General features: G+C 36.3%; 1 protein-coding gene across 1 annotated transcript in view; it reads left to right on the forward strand.

Annotated features, from left to right (window-relative positions):
* Nucleotides 1-3,212: 3,212 nt before the first annotated feature.
* Nucleotides 3,213-16,889, forward strand: part of LOC140135884 (organic cation transporter protein-like) — a 45,200-nt gene continuing 31,523 nt past the window's right edge. The window contains exon 1 of the mRNA XM_072157545.1: nt 3,213-3,324. The gene's annotated coding sequence lies outside the window, so the exon portion shown is untranslated. The remainder of the gene's footprint in view (nt 3,325-16,889) is intronic.

A 16,889-nucleotide genomic window follows, 5' to 3' on the forward strand; every position in this document is an offset into this window, starting at 1 on the left:
TACGGATGTGAGTAAATTTTGCTAGTTTTCTACAATGCAGTGGTACGATACGGTACGGTTTTATTTGTGGATTGATGAAGGGAAGGTGGTTTTAGCTTTAAGTATATACGCAAAGATGGAACAGTTTCGGCTGTCAGCTACTGTGGGACAGTCGAAGTTCAAGCGCGTATTAAAATCCTAGTTGAAAAGATCACGTCGCAAAAATGAACATTGACTTTTTTCATAGTAAATAAATCTCGAACCGGTATCGTATATCACCTGGATTTGTTGAGAAAAAAACCGGAAATTGTATTGTAAAGGGTAGGTATTAAACCTCAACAATAGCAATCAGTAAATGAGTTCCAAGTTCATGGCACTCTCTTCTATATTCATTCCGTCAAGGATTTGTGTTTAACAAGAAAGAGTTTTATCCCCTACGGGTGGACTTTTTGTCATTGAAATGAGAGGCAAGTTTTTAGCATTGACTATTTGATATTTATCAAACTTGCAGAATATTTCAATTGCCTGCAGACAGCGCGACAACTCGCGGTTGTGCTCACCAGTGGCATAACGCGAGTCATCAAATGGAGGGGGGCACAAACTGTTTTTCGGCAATTTTCCTATGGGATTCTCTTAATTTTCCGATCGATTTGGGCCCCTATGCCCCGGGCCCCCGGGGGGGGTTCTTCCTGGTTGAAGGTATACGGGGATGTGCCACGGTTTTGGGGTACCTTTTCAGCGATTTTGGTATATCGATGGGTGGGTTTTCAGTGGATACCAATGCGCCCAATTGGGCGCATTTGGGCAAAAATGCCATTAAAGCGCCCAATTATGGCAAATTTGGGTGCTTTTTGGGTGCTTTTTCTTGAAAATTGGTATACTAAAAAAAAAAAAAAACAGCAAAAAGTAGGTATAGAGAAAGTCAGCATCCGAAAGTCTGCGTGGCACAACCCCGTAAATTTTTTCTAAGAACCCCCCCCGGGCCCCTATAACGCTATGCCACCGGCGTTCTCTATGCTATTTCGCAATTGTTCAAGAGACGATCTGTGTCATTGCAACAATGTTGCCAGATTATTTTTCATCAACAGATCGGTAAAATGTGAGGCTTAAGGGGTACTACACCCATTGCATTTTTTGTGTGCATTTTTTTGCATTTTGTGAAGAAATGAGAAAAAAATTGACAAAGTGGTATGCAAAATGAAGGGGCAAATCTTCTCGTTCAATTGGTGGCATCGGTATCAAAGAAGCGTACATGCTTCTAATGGTATAAGCCAAAATGTGGTACATCACTAATGTTTTAAATTCACTTTATTTTGGAAAGCTTACTATCAACGGATTTCGTTAAAATTTTGGATATGTGTTGCTAACACATTAGGGAAATAATGTTGATATGTAAAATGGGAATAAGTGGTTCCTGATTTCTTTTATGACTTCATGAACTTGGGGCTCCACAACTATCAAAAAACGAACCGGTTAAAATGCTTCTATTTTCAATGTTGAGCTATATTTTGTATATTTAACTTACGACATTATTTCACTTGAACTTAATTAAGCCATAGGTAACAGGTTACCACAACCACACTACAACAATGTTGAAAAGGATTGTATTTTTTGTCACCTATACCACCATATTAGGTAGTTTTCCGTAAGCTTCATTTTTGTGATTTTGGTAACTATTTTATATTTATTTGCCCAATCTATCTCCACTAGGCAATCTAAATTGTACTCACAATTTACATCCCAAGGTATTTTAGTATATCAACCTCACACATTTCCATTATATATCCAGTAACAGAAAAAATATCAAAATTGATGCCTCATTATGACATGTATGATATCACAGACTATCACATGTATTCAAAATGGATGCCTGAATTTGACCTGAACCAAGTGACCTATAACCTGACCTTTGATGACCTTATAGCCTTTTTAAATCTCTTTTCCTAACAACACATTATAGAAGATACATACATGGTGTAGTGTTAAATTGTCTATGTGGAAGAGCTTATTTAATTTATTCAGTGTTATAATCAGTGAGTACATTTCTATAGATAGTATAACAAAGGATTTAATGTATTCTATTCATGTACTCTACTTGAACATGTTGAATAGAATAAATTATGGTTTCTTATGAAACATACATCTGAGTTACTAGGATACAGTAAACAAAAAATATATAGGGCTAAAATGATTTTCTAAAATGGTTTAAAAGCACTTTGTATGTAGAGATATTTTATAAGTTCAGGACATGAGGTGATGAACATATTTATATACTTCATAAATTTGCAACAAAAAAAAGAAGAGGGGTACTGATGAAAATCAGGGTATTATACCCCCTTAAGTTATTACCAATCGTCCCTGTTTATCAAAGACCCTTACATACTCTCGATGTTGAAGACATAAACAGGGCCGGATTTACAATAGTGCCAGATGGGCCCGGGCCCATGGCCCCCAAAATTGCCTTGTGCAGTGTGTGCATCTTCCATTTTAGCCGAAAAATGCCATGTTTTGGGCCAAAATAGGGTACAAAAATTGAAAAATTTTAGGCGATTCGCGCGCACTGGTCTGTTATATAGCAAAATTCAGCTTCAATGTAAGCTAAACTAGTCTTAGATTGAAAATTTTTCGCGCGCTACGAGCGTAAATGTCGTACTAAAATCCAAAAAAATTGGCTACTTGAGTGCACATGTCTTCCTCACGGGGCTTTTGGGGCCTCAAAGTTTTGGCATGGCTCAGGGCCACTAAAAAGGTAAATCCGGCCCTGGACATAAACTAGTAACGACAGTTCTTCTTATTAAGTAAGACTTGCTGCCAGAAACCTGTACGCAGTCGCCATAATCCTGTTCTTGACGGCCACAAATAATATAGTATCAAAAACATTTTTGTCATAAAAAGAACGAATGTCAATTTCGTTTGAATTCGTGTACATGAGGGTCATGATATATACTACTTTTAATAAAGGAAAAAAGTGCCGCTTTTTATTAAATGGGATATTTAAAAAAAATTGTTTTGATGTAATGGGCATCCCTTTAACTTGGTTTCACTATTGGGCTTGTCCAGGCTTTCTAGCCTATTGTTATAAATAAATGAATAAAAATAAAATTTCGATTATTAACATGAACTCTACCCTGAACAATATACGCACGCATGACACGGTGATCTGACCTTTTTATTCTGTATGAGTACATGCCGTATCGTATAACTTATGTTCATTTATGCACAACTATTGAAGCTTAGTGGTAATCCAACTTCAAAGTTAACACACGGGTAACAACATCGTGTAACTTCAACTCAAGTATTCGCAACGGTGCAACGGAATAGTTGTCTTCGTGAGCCAAAAGTTAGGTAATGTGCTATTGTTTTCAAACTGATTTAGGTTATGGTGTATACATACTTGCTTAGTTGAAATTAGGTTAAGTTTATGTGAGAGATCATAGATGACGTCTAATGTCATCTTAATGATAATCTACTTTAATTCAAAGCGCTGTAATATCGCTGCCACTGGTGAATCATCACAATCAGATCGCATCAACTAGGTCGGTTGCAGCTGATCCCGGCGCAAACATATCCGCACAATAGATTGTAACATCCACCAATTATCAGAGCAGCTCCCCAACTTCAATTGGGTGAAGGAAGTTTTTGATAACCAAACAACAACAAAAGCAGCGAGTATGAACTAGGACAAGGCGAGGGAACAACCGCTGCGCCAACTCGCTCACCCACAGATACTACATGGTTTATAGAGAGGAAATGGGGCATAATATTTTCCCAAGGTCACTGGTTACGGGCCTATCATCCCGAACCCATTTGGTGAGGGGTGCTTACCGAGGGAAAATAGTGTGCCCTATTTCCCCGATGTAAACAATGTAGTATTTTGTTTTATTACACCTCACTGTGATTCTGGGGACTGTGACTCCATAGTAAAATAGGCCTAGCACTCGTGATTAGAAATGGCCAATGATTGGCACGATTAGTTCATGAATATTTATGAGGTGTATGCAAATAAAATTAATCGTGATTTGTCTGTTAAAATTGACACTTCTGTTACAGCAACCATTAGGCACGGTTGTTTTATGTATATAGAATTGGCTTCATTATTAAGTAAATGCAAACTATAGGTGGCGCTCTTTATCATAGATCATATTTCTTAATTTGCAAGTGGTAGGTAATCAATACTGCCATTAAAACAGGTGGAATAGGTGAAACAAGCAACAAATTTTATAAACATATTTCATCAACAAATAAAAGGAATTATTTGTATCAAAAACCTGAAAGAGTAATTTCCAGTATTTAAATAGCGTCATCAATCTTTTCATAAATAGATACATTTTATATCGGTGTGTGGTGTGTGTGTGTGTGTGTGTGTGTGTGTGTGTGTGTGTGTGTGTGTGTGTGTGTGTGTGTGTGTGTGCGTGATCAGTCTGACACTGGCGATGAGCATTGCCTAAAACTGGGACTTAACGTCGACTCTCGCCAATGGACGAGACATTTTGTGGTTAGTGGAGTATTGAAGTACAACAAGGACAACCAAAAGCGATCATGACATATCATATATACACAAATGCGCTAGAAAAGGATTTACTGTCTGTCAAATTAACTTAGAGACTCGGTTTTTATTATTTATTAAAAAATATATATGGTTTAGAAAAAAAGTCATCGAAAAGAAAATGTTCTAGTGGACCTCGGACATTTTGAAAATGTTTTTCTTCATGTCGACTTTTATTCAATTTTGACTACATTTCGACAATAAAACGGGACCATACAATTATTCCTAATGATTAAAAACTTTTGAAAGGAAAGTCCATTTCAAAGTTAGGGGCGATTAAAATCGAGGTCACGTATTGGCAAATTATATTGATATTTTTACAAAAAATTTTTCCAAATATTGTGTCAATACTTAAATAACATTATGTTAAAATGTTTGAACCCAGCAAACACAGAAATGTTCTTAAAATGTTTTTTTTTAAACATTTTAATAACATTTAAATGTCGGGTTATACAAAGGTCATGAAAACGTTTTTAAAATGTTATTGAAAATATTTTGGGCACACATTTTTCGCAAAATATATTTTCAACCCCAAAATAACATTCTGTTTAGAATGTTTTGTATCAAGTTTTCAAGAATGTTTTTGGAATGTTATTAAAACGTTTTTATACCCTTTATATAACCCTACATTTAAACGTTTTCTGTAAAACATTTTTGTTTGCTGAGCAGTAGATTATCAAAAAATGTTTTTTTAAGGTTATGAAAACGTTTTATACTCTTAATATACCCTTTATATAACCCGACATTTAAAACGTTTTCTGACAACCTTTTACAACCTTTTGCGAATGATGTCGAAAACGTTTTGTGTTTGCTGGGCCTATAATAACATTTGTAATAAATATTCTTAATGTGGGTGAGAGGTAGTAAATTTAGTGTATATTATAAAAATTGATAGGCAGGAACAATGTTTAATACGCAATTCACTGTCAGGGCTCTTTGTGGATTTTTAAAAGACTAGTAAATAAAAACAACACATTGTACTTTTAAACACGTGTTAAATTTTGAACGAACAAAAAGCTTTCACAACATTATTATGTCTAAAACATTTAAAGTTAAGAATTTATTTTGTTTAGTAAAATTTCAAAGGTGTTTGGGTGCCTGGGGTTTGAGCTTAGCAGGACTTTTATTAACTCTCTTCACGCGGGTGTCGACTGCAGACGACAAGTTTCAAAAAAAAAATTAAATTCAAACATTTCAGTAATGTAAATTGTCATGACCATATTTGGAATAAGCATGAAAAATGCATTAAAATGAGTACAAACAAGCCTAGTATTGGTCCAGTAGTTTTTAAGATAGCCCTTGATATTTTGAGAAAAAATTTCAAAACTTCAACTTTTTTCCGTTGAGGCGCATGGCTACCACGCAGAGCATTAAAAGGATACGTTGCCTTTGACAATTAAAGATTCTGCTAAGATCTAAAGCTCTGATTGCTAAAAAACTTAAACAACATTGAATAACTAAAATTTATGAAACAGTTGTAAAAATGTTTGTAAAGTTTAGGAAGAAACAAGAAATGTCTTTAAAAAAGACAATGCCTCCATGATACCAGTGGGCACCTTTGTTATTAGTTAAGGAGACACTTATAATGCTAGCTTTAAGGTAACGCTATTGGATATAGATTTCTGTCTGATTGAAATATGTAAGTCCTTTCTCTCCTGATTACAAGGCTGAAAATTTTATTTTAATCGGATATTCGGTTACCAAAATATGGCCTGTCAAAATGGTGCGAAACCAAGAAGTTGGCAACAAATTTCTTTTATTTTTGTTATGCAATGCTGTCAGGTAGGCCTTATTTTCTAATTATATATGCAAGAATTATACAAAGTAAAATGTTCAGATCGGCTACAAAATAAGATATAAAACCCATTGATGCCTTTGGCAAATTTCCATTTGCATAATTAATTAGGGCCCTAATCAACTTTTCTAATAAGTGGCCCTAATTAATTATGCAAATTGAAATTTGCCAAAACGCAACCGTAATTTTGTAGTAGGTATAGTGTGTGTCCTACCCATGTTCCATGCCTCAGTACCATAGCTCTTTTAATTGTATCTGAAATCTTTACTTTGCATAATTCATGCATTTAATTAGAAAATCATCTGGTAACTGGACTTGTCAAAAATATAGAAAATAAAAAGAAAGTTGTTGCCAATTTTTTGTTTTGGTTTCGCGCCATTTTGACAGGCCATATCTCAAGAACCGAATGTAATCTAGCTACAGGACATAAGCTTTAATATATTATTTAAATAGAAAGAAAATCTAAATTTGTGCATTAGCCAATAGGGCCACGGTTTTGCAGATAATTCTGATATAGGCCTATAAAATAAGACCTTCAAACTTTCAGATATGAAGAGTTCCAGATGCAGGCAGCCGTTTCTGTTTTTTAAATAAAGGCCTAAGTTGTATCAAGAGTCATTTCTCGTGGATTTTTTGACTGAAAATTACGATTGTAACGTTTCAGAGTATTGGGGTAAATGGAACGGTGGGGTAAATGGAACGCTGAAAATACAATTCCCTCAATGTTCGTATCAGATTCTTTTATGCTTGTTTATTATATTTTGTATTCAGGACTAAAATAATATTAATATTATTATATTTAGGGGGTCTTTTCATATGCCATTACTTTTTTGTATGTGTAATTGAATAAAAAAATCAAAAACATTGTTTTGTTTTGTTTCCTTCGTTCGTGCTTTGTCTTGCATCGAAATATCAACACCTTCTTTGTAAGAAGTATTGTGTGGGGAAAGATGATTCTTGCATTTTATTTTTATTTTTATCTTAACAAACAAAAAGCAAATTTCTCAGTCATAGTCTTGAAACGGTCATGGGTATGCATGCAAAAATATTGCAACAGTACTCAGTAGAATGTAAAAAACTGACATACATAAAATGACCAACCACGCATGGGAATTGGGGAAGCAAATACTTTAAAACGAATTATTCCGAATTATATCAACGCAATAAAATTGCAATACTTTAGTACATGTATTTGAACAGCAATGAAGCCGGCCATAGGCGCGGCTAGGCGTATCATACCATACATTGCAGTTCAAACAAGGATTCTCTAATATGCATCATGATCATGATTGTGGCCTAGTCGAGCTAGGCCTGCATGCCAGTCGATCTGCTGACTCGCCGCGGCACAAAAATACCTCCAATTTTGCACAAAACAATCCATGATGTCAAATTATCACATCCAAAGTGTCGCCATGAACGTCAGCTTCAACTTCTCCAGCCAAAGTTTTTGCATTGATAATCAGGTTTCATGTAATCATGAAATTAAACCTTGTTTGATGTGTATTCCCATTGCCACAGCATAACGGTTTTCCAACTTGTCTTCTACGATAAAGCTGCTGATGAGCGCTGAGGCTACAACCTATAATTAAAGACCGAATTTAAAAAAGACTAGTTTGCGTCTGACGTCATGACAAAGGCGCGCCGTGATTGGTTGCTGACCTGCGCAGTATGGTATTTTTGGTCTGGTTGACAGGACGGCATACGCAAGCTAGTCTTTTTAATTCGGTCTTCAATTATACAACATATGAGTTTGAAAATATTCTAATGCATAATTCATGAACTTGATAGATCCACGCCATTGGCGCCACGTGCTAGGTGTTTCTAGAATCCCTATAGAATAAGATTAATTTTAATGCTAATTTATTGCACATGCTGAGGAAGCGTGATTACCTTTTTGAACATTCGGAAATGGCGATAGGCGAATTTATGTATGGCGCAGGGAGGTGGGGGATATATATTGGGCTCTAAATATTGGGCGGAAATTAAAGTACTTGTCAGAATATAAATTTGTACAATCGGCCTACATGCCGCGCAATGTGCGGCATTTTGGGTGTCAATTTCAAAGCAAACTACCTCCTGCGGAGGCAGAAAAAAAAGAAAGCAAAAAAAAGAAAGAAAGAAAGAAAAGATGTGCCAACTATTAATTTCGTTGATTGTAGTTATCATATTTTAATAAATCAGCGTTATCAGTGTATGAGTATTATGATGAGTTGCATGGTCATGGTCACAGTGAATTAACTCCAACAGAATCAAGACACCAGATCCCTAATACCAATAATTATGACCAAGACTGAATTAACCGCTTATTTACTTCCTCGTTAGAATCCGTTCACAAACACTTGTTATGGGGGGCCTGATGTAAAAAGGGGGCCCTGAAAAAATTTGACCCACCTAAGGGGGGGCCTGAAAAAAATGACCACAAATTTTCCTGGAAAAATTGAGTTTATATGCTTTTCTATGGGGTTGACCCATAATTTTTTCAAAAAGGGGGCCCTGAAATTTTTGAGGTCTGTAAAGGGAGGGGGGCGAAAAATTTTCGCGATGACTTTTTTTGGCATCAGGCCCCGCCCTTACAAGTGTTTGTGAACGTTCCCTTACTTGTATTTTGTTGTTGGTGAACTCACAAGTGAGATATTAAACTTGAATTATGTACAGCTTTTATACGTAAATCTTTTCTTTTGGGGTTGGTCCATGATCCGTAGAAATTGTAAATTGTTTTTGTGACTTTAAATACTACTTATACAGGGTGTCCCAGAAAAAGTTACCGGGCCAATGAATTTGGACGTTAGTCCAGAAATAGACATCAAAATCCAAACATCAAAACATCAGCGTGTAGCCCATTTTATTCTGCTTCCTATACGTAAATTTTACTGGAATCGGTTGACTGATTGCGAAGAAATGAGCGATTACATAACGCATACGTCAATTCACTTCATTCCAAGTTTGAAAGATAGATCATTCAACAAAATGCGCACTATAGTGGTTAACTGTCAATGGGCTTCATGTTTTGTTCTGTGAAATCCTGTTCGTCCTTTTTAAACAATCTGTTTCTTGCAAAACATTTAATTAGGTTTTGTTCAAATTTGAAGACCCGCACGATATTGAAAACGTAAGTTTGCATGTAAGATGATGTTCGGTACTTGTAAATATCCTTTTTCGTTAATGTTGATTTAAATGTTGCATAAATAATTATTGCATAAAAGAATTCCAGCTGGCTTAAAAAAATCTCACATACATTAAATTGTAATGCAATCTTTTTAAAACTGCAACATTAATGGTATCAAAAATCACATGTAAACTGTAAGCACTTGATCATTGTCATTCTTGGCTTAATGCTCTTTGGAAAGTTAAAATATAACAATTTGCACAACCTAAAGAATTAAAGTTGGAAAGCTTCCAACTGCAGAAATCAAAACTTTCTCGGACAAGCTGCTTTCTTCTTCAGTGAAACATGAATAACATAACACCGTCGGATCATAAAATAAATAATGTGGACTAAATTTAATGAGATACACAAACTTCAGGAAGCGGTGAGCTAGTATGAAAAAAGTGCCTGTGATCAAACTTGGAATGAACTGTATTGATGCGCGCATTATGTAGCCTAATCGTTAATTTCTTCGCAACCAATCAACTGAATCAAATAAAATTTCCGTACGTGATGCACAATAAAATAGGCTATGCGCTACATTTTAATTTTTTTGATTCTGATGTCTACTTCTGGACTTACGGTCAATTTTATTCACTCGGTATTTTTTTCTGGGACACCCTGTATTTCATTTTTAATATCTTAAAACTGCCGAGCATTTCCTTCCTTTTATTGACAGCAAGTACTATTATTCCAAAAAGTCATTCCCATCTCAAATTAGTAGATTTTTGTTGCAAAATCAAGTTTGAATGTTTCCGGTGCCGAACCAAGAAAAGTTTTTATTAAAAAAAAATTAATACAGTGGAAACTAATTGTTACACAAAACGTGAGTCCTATAACGACATGATAACACAGAATTCTGTTAACCCTAACCCGCCTGAATACTACAAAATACTACTTGATATATGCGCTGTTCGTGCATGCATCCCACGTGGTGTGATGACGCAATAGCCCTAAGTCATATACCGTATTCACTCGATAGTTAGCACATGTGCTTACTATCGAGGGCTTTTGAAAACGTGCAAAAACGAAAAAAAAAATGAACAGCGCCATCCACAAAAGTGACAAAAGTGTAAAGGGTTTTGAGCAAATCATCGATACACATAGCTATATACGAACAATTAAACCTACGAATTTGTGTGTTAACTACATTAGCTCAGTTGGTAAAGCGACAGACTTTGAATCATCTTAAGAAGAGCGAGCTGAGCAGGAGTTCGAGGCTCGTTATGAACTTTTCCGTTGCTTTAAAAAAGCATCAAAATATTCCAATATCTTTTTTAAGTTATGTAAAATTGTGTAAAATGTCTATCCTTTGTGGAACACAATTTCTGTGTAGCATGGAAAATCATTTACATAGGATGTGATAATTTTGTGGAGATACAGAATGCTAGAACAAACAAAATGATATTTTTCTGGAATGTGTACACCGTACGCTTGGTATTCCTACTGATTTCGATACTGAAATAATTCTTAAGATGATGTTCTTTGAAGATTTATGTTGGCATTTCTAGAGTCTGTCATTATAGGCAAACATGTAGGCTCATTTCGCAATGTACAAGACAAGCCACGCGCTGTGTTGTAACTGTGCTTGGATTCGTACCAGGGTCTATTAATCAACGTATTATTCATGCTTGCTCAACTGAGAATTTGTATACCAGCAACTCGCATGGTACAATGGGTGGAAGCCGTTTAGGGCGAGTTTCCCGACAGGGGTCTTATTAAGCCGTAGTCTTAAGGTGGCCTCGAGGCTACTAAGCCTAGCCCGCTCTCGAAGCCCGAGTCTTAACTCTAGCCGGATTTCTTCAACGCAAATTTAACCTAGTCTTAGTGGCCTTGCAGGCTTAACGCTTGACAACCTCGTCCCTTTCAACCAGCGACTTAATTGTATAGGCTGTTGAAGGTAGATGTACATGAGCTGTGGTCCTCACGGTTTACCGTACATACTGCAGTTACTGTCCGTTTTCCTATACACAATACACAGTGCTCTCACCATTGACGCGTGACCCCTACAAATGATGTACGTTGTAAGAATGGGCACTTGCCTGGTTAACATCACTGTGTGAAAATAACCAGTCAATATCTAAGGTATTCTCCAAACTTCTAGCAAATATATTTTTCTAACATGACCTAAAATTACAGCTAGGTTAGATGTTCAGAAATAGTCGCACTTTTGTAAAATATGAGTGAGGGCAAGGCATAGCTACCCAACTCCCCGTGTTAATTGCTTTTTCCCGAGGAGTGACGTCACGACTTCGACAGCAGATGAGCAGCTAGTACTGTGCTCCGTGCTTGCACCCTCCATCTGGCGATGTTAGCACGATTGTATTAAAACAAGTTCTGCCAAGTTAATATAGAAGTTCCAGAGAACATTTTGGTGTTAAAACTGTTTCGTCAAGATGAGTCCTAAGCCGAAAAGACTGGATTCGAGTCCAACAAAATCGCCGACAGCAAAAAAGCAAAAGCTTAAAGGCCCACGAGATACAACCGAGGTCGAAGGTCAATCGGATCAAAACATGGATGCCCCCATGGGTCCACGGAAACGTTCGCTGTTGTCGGAACTAGATGCAGCGAATGCTATTTCTCAACAAGACAAGAACTCTCCGCCACAGTGGTTCATTGAGTTTGAGATGCGTTTGGATAGTCGTCTTGAGAAATTGAATTCCTCGATTTCAGAGAAGATAAAATCCTTGGATTTTGATATTGAAACTCTTCGGGAAGATATTACATATTTGAAGAAGGAGAATATTGCTTTGGTTGATAAGTTAGACGACCTCGAGAACCGATCTCGTCGCAATAACTTGGTCATATTTGGGGTCCCAGAACCCACAGATGGTGGTAAAGAAAGTTGTTGGAAAACTGTTGCAGACTTTTTTAAGTTTGCTGAAGCTGAAGAGCAGGATTTTCTTTGTTTGGAAAGATGCCACCGTACTCCAACTTATAAACCAACTAATCAACAAGACAAGCCAAGGATGATTCATGTGAACTTTTCATCATTTGTTGCAAAGGAGAACATTCGGAGAGCATGTTTGCAGAAGTTGAAAACTGAGCAATACAAAGGTAAAAAGATCTTCGTTGGGGATGACTTGTCTCGTAGAGTCCAGGATATGCGTAAGAAGAAGATGGATCAATTCATCAAATTGAAGAAAGAGAACAAGAAGCCCTTCTTTGTCTACCCTGCCAAGATAAAGTATCGTGACCAGCTGACTGGTAGAGTTACTACTGTTGATTAAACTTTTATCTAGGCCCTTTAAGAGCATGGTTCGCGGAGTTGACTGACATTGACTGTTTAAAATGTAAGAAAAATGAAAACACTTTCTTACCATGCTTTTCAAGTCTTTGCATTACAATTGTGTTTGGCTCAAATTTTAGATGACATTTTGCATTTCATCTCTGGACATTGACTTTAAGTTTTCAAGTGAAATGACATTTGTGTTTTAAAAAGAAAAACAATCCTTTTTGGACTGTTAATCATGTTGAAGTTGTTTTCTATCACACAGGACTTTGAAAACAAATTTGGTATATTGCAATGTTTTTACATCGCTAGATTTTGGGTTGCGCATGTACGATGTTGCCATCTTTTTGCAGCGCCTGTCTGGTCGTCCCAATTTGCCAGGTCTGGTTTTCTGATCTGAAGGCTTGGCTCTTGTTTTTGGTGCATCGCGCTCAGCGTTTTCGTCGGTTAATCATGTCGTTTTTCTTTTTTCTTTTTCCAATCATTCCAATCACTTCCAATTTTTTGGCAGCATTTGACACTTTAAATCTGGGTATTATTATACATGTGCATGTTTTTATTTATGAATCCAATTGTGTTTCAATACATGATCATGCAGCCATATATTTACTGTTCATATTTTTAATTATCGGTATAATTTGTAGGATATCAGTGTGGTGCGTCAGTAAGATTATACATGTTGTGCATTATATTATGTATATTGAGTTTTTGAATACACTGTACATTTATAATAAGAGTTGCCATGTGTGGGTATTTTTGATACATCATCATGCCGCATAAATTAAGTACTTTTAATTGTAGAGGGATCCAAGATAATGCTAAGAGAAGAAAGGTGTTTCATTATTTACGTTCTATTGATTGTGATATTATCTTTCTTCAAGAAACACACTCTTCTGCTGATGATGAAAACTAGTCCGAGGTGCTCTGACGATAACACTCCGATCGCCAGGCAATCTAGTCCGAGGTGCTCTGACGATAACACTCCGATCGCCAGGCAATCTACGTTATTAACGTCAGAGAAGGACTACGTCCAGATTAGGAGGGATAATTGACTGCAAACAAATTGCCCCATTTTCTTTTACTTACTTGCTATGGCTTATTCCACGGTCTCATGTAGTCTCCTCCATCATATGAATATTTAGAGCTACATTTTAAACTGTCATTGTGTCTAAATCCGCAGTATTTTAACGATAATCACAGGCACTAAATCGTTCAAATTCATCGATAAATTTTTTACATGAGTGCTATTACGCATGCGCAGAAGATTGGATTTCGCCAATGACGTAATTGGATATCCCTGGGCGATATCATATTATTTCGTTTCATTCCCACTCAGGCATGCACAGTCACGCATAGCCACTCAAGTTCTTCCTTTTAATCGTATAAATTTAAAAGTGCTTAGAATTGCTTAGAATTTTAATACTAGTATTAAGACATTACCTTTTGTAATTATTATAATTATATTCTTTATAGTTGTTTATTACTGGTAGAATGTTCTATTCTTATTAATTAATTAATTATCTGGTAGAATGATTTATTCATATTAATTAATCAATTAATTAATTAAATTTAATTAATTAATTAATTAATGAATTACTTACTTAATTAATTAATTAATTAATTTTAATTAATTAATTTTAATTAATTAATTAATTTGGTTCTTTTTTTTTATATATAGGTTACTTAGCTACTGGTATTAGTATTTGTGACTGTGATATTTTTGTTTCTGTTTTTTATTGCTTCGAATTTTCTTAAGATATTCCTTTTGTAATTTTTCATCGGCTTATTTAAATGTTTGGTTTTTTTAACAGAAATTACGGGGTTTTTTTATTGTCTTGTTTATTTGTGCATGAAGAGCCAGAAATATGCCCCTCCCCAACTCAACACAAAAGCTAGCAACCAACCATGAGAGTTACAAAATAGCGCGAAAAGGAATTATTGCACCACCCCTTAACTGATTAATAAAATATTTATCGCGATATAGGCCTATGCACAAGTATTATTTATGAAAACAGCGTGCAGCACGACTCTTAATATTAAGTATGCCTACAACTAGTGAAACCACTGAACTATTTTGTGTAAAAAATTAAAGCGCCAAAAACCATCCGCACAAATAGTAGCATATAAACCCACCAAAACGGTATAACGCTCATTAAATCGGTGTTGTTGTCGAACTAATCCTCCTAAAGCTCGTATTAAAAAGACAAGTAATAAAAAGTTAACTAAATGCTAAAAAATGATGTAGGCCTAGGCCGAAAAATTGTGTATTATTTTTTTGTCCTAGACACTCAACGATAAACCACTATCAAGTATGAATAAAAGACTGTTAATTGTCCAAATAAATCAATTTATAAACGTTGAGGAAGTTGTTCATTTTGTCATTTTGTAAAACAAAAATTAAAATAACTAACCTGACAGATTTCAGGATCATATTCCAAGATTTATTTTCTCATGCCGCGCTCGCCCAGGCCTGCATGTTATGCCGTCAAGAAAATCAACCCTTGGCCTACATTTTTCAACATGCAATATAATTCCAATGTGATAAATAGTGAACGTTGCATTGAAGATGAGGATGCTTGGACGATACAGATATTAAGCACATGTTAAATGGGGGTGGGGTATGGGGATGTCCCAGTTTGTTTAACAAGGGCAATTATTATTTGGCCAAACAATTTTGGTCACCTGAGGTCAAATTATTAAAAATTATCATATGCATGGGCATCAAGTGTAGAGTCAACATTTAGAGCCAAAATTTTGAGAGGTCATTTTCGGGTCACCAAAGGTCATCCGAGGTCAAATGAGTAAAAACTGTCATATGGGCATGAGACTTGGTTAATACAGTCAACATTTAGAGCCAAATTTTTTGAAGGTCATTTCGGGGTCACCAGAGGTCATTGGAGGTCAAATTATTAAAAACTGTCGTATGGGCATGAAACTTGGTGGGTACAGTCAATATTTAGAGCCAAATTTTTGAAGGTCATATCAGGGTCACCAGAGGTCATTGGAGGTCAAATTATTAAAACTGTCACATGGGCATGAAACTTGGTGGATACAGTCACCATTTAGAATCATATTTTGGTAAGGTCATTTGGGGGTTACCAGGGGTCATCTGAGGTCAAATTTTTAAAATGTTGTATTGGCATAAATTCTCTGTCGAGATTTGATCAGCAACTTCAAAAATTGGTTTGATTTACACTTATGGATTTCACGTTCAAGTCATTAACTGTTTTGACCGTGATATCATCAAAATAGGGGGTATAATTTGCACTGTCCGCGAAATTTGGATAAAAGAGGTACTTGGGAAAAAGCGGCGATAAGTTTATGTAAATATTAAGTGTCATTGAAAAGGGGTGTTTGAAATTCTTGTCATTGAAAACCACAAAAAAGTGGTTGTTTTTGGCCAAATTTTGTCCTCGACAGTGCATGAAAAGTTGGGGTAAATTTGATGAAAAATCAATTTTGCCAGGCTTATTGATAATAATCGTATGGTACTGCATATCATATGGATTCCCACATCTCTTCCCTCCTCCCTCCCCCCCCCCCCTCTCTCTCTCTCTCCTCTCTTTTTCCTCTCTCTCCTCCTTTTTCTCTTTTTTCCTTGCATACTAGGGGGAGGGGTACCAAATAGGCAATTTTTTGCCAAGGGGAAAAGTCCCCCCTGCCGTAGACCACTGGTTCCCCCTCTCAAGTTGGAGATAGCACATTACCCATAATTTGTTTAATGTCATCTATGGTACATGGGAAGACATGAAAGAAGCAGTCCAGAGCACAGCAAAGAAGTACATCCCTAGAAAGATGAAACGGAAACAGCCGTGGATCTCTCAGCAGACCTTAAACCTAGCTGATGACAGGAAGAGAGCAAAGGCAGATGGAGGAAAGGAAGAATGGGCACGCTTAAACAAAGAGGTCTCCAAAAGAGTTAAGGAGGACAAAAGAAACTACATCGAAAGGAAGTGTGTGGAAATGGAAAGATGTAAGGGTGACTCAAAAATAGCTTTTGGTATTGCCAAAGAACTTACCAAGAAGTGGACCCCAGGATGGATGTTATAAATGATGAGAAAGGTAACACTCTTACCGAAAGTGTAGACATCAAAAGGCGATGGGTTCAGTATAGTTCCCAGCTGTTTGAGGCACAAGATGACAAGGTGTATGTACAGTGTGAAACGAGTGAGGAAGAACCTCCACCATTGAG

Source organism: Amphiura filiformis, chromosome 16 (genome assembly GCF_039555335.1).
Source record: "Amphiura filiformis chromosome 16, Afil_fr2py, whole genome shotgun sequence".
Taxonomy (NCBI): domain Eukaryota; kingdom Metazoa; phylum Echinodermata; class Ophiuroidea; order Amphilepidida; family Amphiuridae; genus Amphiura; species Amphiura filiformis.